General features: G+C 42.0%; 1 long non-coding RNA gene across 1 annotated transcript; it reads left to right on the top strand.

The window, feature by feature from the left end:
• Nucleotides 1–410: 410 nt before the first annotated feature.
• On the top strand, nt 411–1,812 carry LOC121393560. Its single transcript, XR_005961156.1, has 4 exons — nt 411–692; nt 885–956; nt 1,106–1,442; nt 1,735–1,812. It is a non-coding gene; the product is annotated as an uncharacterized LOC121393560 (long non-coding RNA).
• The last annotated feature ends 5,116 nt before the right edge of the window (nt 1,813–6,928 follow it).

Here is a 6,928-nt window from a genome sequence, read left to right as displayed (position 1 = left end):
CCCAGATATTTATCTGTACAGTAAGTTCAGTAGATCGCATCTTAGATATTATAACCACATTTCTCGTTTTATCCTTAGATATTATATTCTGACCTCCCAGATCAGGAGATAGAATTTAATCTCATCTCTGACAAAGGTGTTAAGATAAACCAGCAATTGGGCAGGTGAGTATGTCCATATGTGACCCTATAATAACAATAAGCAGCTGTAGAATCTGTAGATACAGTTTCTAACTATTTTTCCTTTCCCATATCTAGTTGCAGAATTAGAATTAATGAGGTGCCAGAGAGAGGATTCATAGACAAGGTAAGTGTAGCCAGTCATGTTGATATATAATGATAATAGTAATACTAATAATACAAAGCTTTCTGAGGCATCTGACTATGTTTTTTTTTACTTTACTATTTTAGTGGATAGATTTGGAGAACGTAAAGTCTGGCCAGCTTCATATCAAGGTGACACGTCTCAGGCTACTTTCAGACCCAACCCAACTGGAAGAGGTAAAGTCTCTGTTCCTTTACGCTGGCTACCGTGGAAATACGTTGGAATGTTTTGTTGGTGCATCTAATTTTTTTTTGGTTTTCCAGGTGCTGAAAGTAAATGAACAATCTCGGCCAAAAAGAGAAAATGAGATTGCTTCAGCCGTTTTATACACCTATATTGAAAAAGGAAGGGGTCTGCCTGTTATACAAGTGAGTCAGATAAAAAGTCCCTCTAACTGCCATTCCTGTCCCTACTGCCTGTTATTATCTTAATTTGAGGTCCTTTTTAATCTCGAGTATTTAAGATATAATAGGTGTAAAATATCTCCCAACACCAAGTTGAAAGTTTCCCTTTTTCCCATAATACACCAGTATTGATCGACATCTGTTCTTGTCCAACAGGTGAAGAAGGACAATCTGAAAGCGTTAGCTGTCGTGCAGGTTGGCGTTGAAGACAATGTAAAGAAGATTGGAGTAAGTATTAGAAGAACTGTCCAAATATGTGTTACTTACGGAGGAATGGGAGGCGCTGATTGGCACTTCCTTGTACCCTGTGAAAATATCTGTTTCATTAAATGGCCGTGCCAGATTCCATTCTGAATACGTCTTATTTCTATTTACAGAGCAGAATAAATAACGGAGAAGCAGAGTGGAAAAAGAGGTTCCAGTTCTTGATAAGGAACCCACTTACTGAGGAACTGAAGCTTAAGGTGAGTACAAATGGGCTTTTCTTACGGCTGCTGTTGTACCCATGTAGGGTACTGTGTTGTGTTTCTTTGCTTTCTGACCCACTTATGACCGGTATTTTCACAGGTTCACAATGAACACAATAAGCCCATCGGAAGTATTACTGTGCGCCTATCTCGCCTTCTGGCTGCTTCGGAAATGACCTTGCAGGACTGGCTGCCCCTGGAATCAACTGAACAGAATAGTGAAATCCGGGTGAAATTACAATTGAGGGTAAGTGGCATACACTCTATTGTGTTAATATCATCTGTGATAGAATATTTTCAGCTTTAAAAGACACTGGCATAAACAGTAACAGGGGGGAGGCAGGCCCGGGTGCCGATTGCAGCCTCCATCCGGAAGCGTTTTTTTCAAAGTTTTTTCGCCGGCGCAAACTGCAGACGGGCTCACAGAGCGGGCCCTGCTAGAATTGCACCCACTGCTCCCCCGGTAGTTCAGTCACTGGCCATTAAAGAAATTGTCTCATATGTTTATATTGATCCAGTGTTATGTGTTTTCCCCTTAGATTTTGACCCCTGATGTTGGAGCTCCATCGCCCCAAGGAAAGACCAAGGCTCAATATATCAAACCACGGACCAAGAAGCACTGATCGTTCTTAGCCAGAAGTCATTCTTTCTGAGAATTTCACCACCAATTAATAATTTATTTATAAACCATACATTTTACAATCATTAGGTGACTGGCCAGTCTACCAACTCATAGACACAATCCACACAATCTATTTGATGAATTAGAGCCAACAGAAATTCCAAATAAAGCATTTATTCCTGATTCAAATGATATTGTTTACCCGTTATTAAGATCAAAGCTAACGCGTAGGTCTCCCTCCCACGGTTGGACAAATCTCAAGTCCTTTATAGGAGTTAAATGGAACATATGGAACATACAGGATCTAGGAGGCACATTAGCTCATAAGTGGTTGGATGTGGAAAAGTTTCATAGTGACTTAATGCAGTGTTGTATTTGAAGAAATCTAAATATTTCCTCTTGGGGAATGTTATACTGGTCACGCAATTGTTGCACTGAGAGTAAGGGTGTTCGTTTAGTAAGGGAATATATTGTAGTCAGGTTGTTTTGTTCCGACCACTGGAAGGTCCCACCAGAAATCCCCTGAGGAAAGTCTGGGTTAGACAAAAAAACAGCTGGTTTAGATGGAGAAACAAACTTATAAGGCCAAATCTGTGCCAAAATCTGCTTCTGGAAGCAGTAGAAGAGTTAAATCTGGTTCTTTTGTTATCCCACAAAAATTTATTGAAAACTTTTAGTAAATATTCTATGCCCTCTGGAGGAGTAACAACTCGTGGTGTGGAGATGCACACGGACATCAAAGATGTCTATGAAGCAAAGCAACGTGGTACTTTTGTATTTCAAGAAGAAGGTAAATTCTGCTGAGGCTCTGAGGAGGAGGATGAAGAAGGAGGAATGGGAGGATTTAATACCAACACAGAACTTTTGTATTTTTGTAAGAAGGTAGCATGCGGTAAGGTAACTCATGATCTGCCCACAATCTGAGGAGAAGGACAATGGAGGAGGAACTTAGAAGACTAGGTTTCATCTCCTACATGAATAATTAATTCAACTACCCTGATGTAGCCTCTCTTCACCCTTTGGCATCAGTTTAAGCTGTGAGCCATGCAAGTCCTTTTGAGGCAGAGGAGAAGGAAGAGGACATCAAAGATGCCCATGAAGCAAGCCAACATTGAACTTTTGTATTACAAATAGAAGATATTTTGTTCTTGTAACATTTCAATGCACATGAATGTCAAATGGAATGTCAACAGACTCCCAGCAGTCTGTATAGGACGAACGAGGAAGAGGAGGACTTAACATAAACATCAATGCTGCTACCTAAGGCCACAACTCACCCTCTATGTGTCAGTACCTTCTAGGTTGCACCCTCGTTGTCCCTGACCTTTGGTCTGACTTCTCATGATGGAACATCTACTGTCTGTCTTGCTTATCCGTTATTAAGATCAAAGCTAACTCGCAGGTCTCCTTCCCATGGTTGGACAAATTTAAAATCCTTTATAGGAGTTAAATGGAACATATGGTCATACAGGATCTAGTATCCAAGGCAAATTAGCTTATAAGAGACTTAGTGCAGTATTGTACTTGAAGAAATCGAAATATTTCCTCTTGGGGAATGTTATACTGGTCACACAACTGTTGCACTGAGAGTAAGGGTGTCCATTTAGTAAGGGAATATACTGTAGTCAGGTTGTTTTGTTTTCACCACTGGAAGGTCCCACCAGAAATCACTGGAGGAAAGTCTGGGTTAGACAAAAAAACAGCTGGTTTAGATGGAGAAACAAACTTATAAGGCCAAATCTGTGCCGTATCTTGAGAGAATTTGACAGAAATCCCTAGAGGAAAGTCTGGGTTAGACAAACCCTGAGAGAATGTGACAATATTGGATGTGCCCTTATTTATAGAGGGAAGCGTTTAGAACATAAGGGGGGATGAAGCCCGTTTAGGGATGAAATGGGGTTATGCAAGGCCCCCTTCCCCGTAAGGTGCAGCCCTTTTAGCCTCCCCCACCCCATTCCCAGCTAGCCCCCAGGTAAGAACAATGGAAAGGGGGAAAAAGTGGGCGGGTTGGGGGTGGAAACAGAAGAGGAGCATTGAGCAGGGCAGGGGTTTTAAGAGGATGTGGTTTGTGAAGAGTTCATACGTATTTGTTTTTTGTTTCCCACCCTCCCTCTCTAGGTAAGACGGATCCAGTCGAGAAAAAGGTGCTCCAGGGTTGTTAGGACCGATCGCCTGGATGGGGTCAGGAAGGAATTTTTCTCATAGCACTTAATTGGCTGAAAAGTGCTAGAGTTTTCGCCTTCCTCTGGAGTACCATTATCTGTGTTGGTCAACAGATTTGCTAGGGTCAGCTGTGGCTAGGCATCAGTGCAGCTCTAGGTCTACAAATTGGTTACAGTGCAGGCCTACCTTGAGTGAGTCACAAGTGCATCAGACTGGGACTGCACGATCTTCTCTGATGCATGCAAGTGACTGGGCTAGTGCCTTTTATGCACATTGAGGGAGCAGGGGGAGGGCAAAAAGGCGGTCACTGAGTGCGCCCGGCCCTGTGATCTCTATGTTTGGAAATTTTTTGGGCATTGAGCCCACGTTTTTTTGAGTTGCACATTTTTTGGGCAGGGAGCCCACGTTTGGAGAATAAGAGCCGCAGCTGGGGTCAGGGTGTACTTTAACTTTGATTCTTTAAGTGTAAAATAAAGCCTGTGACCCCCACCGATTTTGCCATAATATGTCTCTGTGTTTTAATTGAATGGTAAAGGCACAACTTGGGGGATAGGGGGTTCCTTGGCCTATACATTTCGAACATGCCCACAAGAAGGCCAGTGTTTTTATGGACTTTCCTTGTGTACACTACATCCCAAGATAGTACAGTGGGTCACCTTACAGATTTAGGGTCTATGGCCCTGTTCAATGGTCAGCTCTATGGTTTATGGACATAGATATATGGATGTCAGTGTGAGCATTATGTTCAAGCTGTTTGTAGACGCTCCCTGTGTCTGTATTGGTTTATTCCATACCCCCAAAAAACAATTTAATTAGTGTGTGTTGATAGGGCCCTTCGACTGAAAGCTCCACTGTGACGATATAAATAATGACAAAACTTTACCAAGCACTGTGTACACACACACAGGCACACACAGGAATTGATCTTGTAGAGAATAACTTTTACTAAGAGTTAACACAGCAACATATAACAGCACACTGTAAAATGGTGGCTTAGTCTTTCTAACACTCTCAGCACAGGAACAGGAAGAACAGAACATGTGACCAGATCTGATCTGTCCTACTTTTCTGTGGTGTGGGCAGAAATGACGGGTCTGCAAAAAGGAAAAAAATAATGATAAACAGGAGCGCTAGGGGAGTGAAACCTGTAGCCCCTTAATATGCGCTGGATGAGAGGAGGTTAATGAGACTTAGATGCGATTCTGGTGCAGAGAAGGGAAAATGGCCGCTGTTTGTTTATCAGGTTTATCCAAGGAAAAGATAGCCACGCCCAAAACATCCTTTAGCCCAACCCTTTTTGGGTGTAACACTGTGTACAAAGTATTTCGATGAAACTTGATGGGGCTTCAACCACAATTTGGGCAATTTTACTGAATGCAAATTACAGATATTCCACTCACACACTTCTCTCAAAAACTGCACAAGCTACACACAACTTCCTGCTTCCTACTTCCTGCTAAAATATTTCTCTTCTTTTTATAAGGTAGAGACTCATTAATTCCAGCTCCTATACTGCCCGCGAGCCCAGTAAAGTATTGCCCCTGTTATTGTCCTTATCTGTTGTGTCTCAGAGAATTGTGGGAGGCACATACCTACCCCCCAGAGTCTTTTCAGTCACTTGTCTCTGTCCTTGAATAAAAGGCACCTATCTAGTGCTACCAATCCCTATTTCTGTAGGGAAATGAGAGAGAGCAGACAGTAACCCTTCCAACACTTTCCTCTTGTCTCTGTCTCTATATATTAGGTAGCGCAAGGAGGGTGGTTTGGGCATGTTGTGCCCACTGACTTTCTTTGGGTCACTTTTCCTGAAGTTTAACTTTGGCGGTTTGGCCCAAGGAAATGATTCCCTGTGGGAAGTCTGTATCAGGTATTGGGTATTGCCTTTTGTAGGAACATGGTTTCAAGGCGGTAGAATGAAGAGATTTCGGATAGTACAGTTGTATCACAGGGTGATCAGGGACTATTTTGCTGTTCCTCTCGCTTTGAGAGACTGTGTGTGTGACATCCTTCAGGAAAGCCTTCGCTATCTTAATTAGCTTTTTACAATCTGGTTGCTAGGGTCCAAATTACCCTAGCAACCATGCACTGATTTGAATAAGAGACTGGAATATGACTCCCAGCATCAAATGGCACTGTGACTCCCAGAATCAAACAGCATGGTGACTCCCAATGGCACAGTGCCTCCTAGCATCACATGGCACAGTGACTCCCAGCTTAAAGTAGCACTGTGACACCCAATGGCACAGTGGCTTCCAGCATCAAATGGCACAGTGACTCCCAGAATGCACATAGGGCCCCGCATGTACATAGGGCATGTACATAAGTCGAAGGATTTACCGCAAATGCTACGATCGAACGATCGAAGGAAAAATAGTTTGATCGAACGATTAAATCCTTCGAATTAAACGATTCGAACGATTTTTCTTCGATCAGAAAAAGCTTAGAAAACTTATCGGGAAGGTTCCCATAAGCTAACATTGTAGCTCGGTAGGTTTAAAGTGGCGAAGTAGGTAGTCAAAGTTTTTTTAAAGAGACAGTACTTCAACTATCGAATAGTCGAACAATTTTTAGTTTGAATCGAAGTCGTAGTCGAAGTAGCCTATTCGATGGTCGAAGTACCCAAAAAAAACCTTCGAAATTCGACATTTTTTTACTTTGAATCCTTCACTCGAGCTTAGTAAATGTGCCCCGAAGTCTACTAGAAAATCAATGTAAATGTAAACATTAAATAAACCCAACAGGCTGGTTTGGTTTCCAATAAGGATTAATTATATCTTAGTTGGGATAAAGTACAAGGGACTGTTTTATTATCACAGAGAAAAAGCAAATTGTTGTTTAAAAATTGGATTATTTGGATAAAATGAAGTCTATGGGAGAGGGCCTTTCCATAATTCAGAGCTTTCTGGAGAACGGGTTTCCAGATAACGAATCCCCTACCTGTATGATGT

Source organism: Xenopus laevis, chromosome 5L, assembly GCF_017654675.1.
Source record: "Xenopus laevis strain J_2021 chromosome 5L, Xenopus_laevis_v10.1, whole genome shotgun sequence".
NCBI lineage: Eukaryota > Metazoa > Chordata > Amphibia > Anura > Pipidae > Xenopus > Xenopus laevis.
This window is presented reverse-complemented; position numbering and strand designations above follow the sequence as displayed.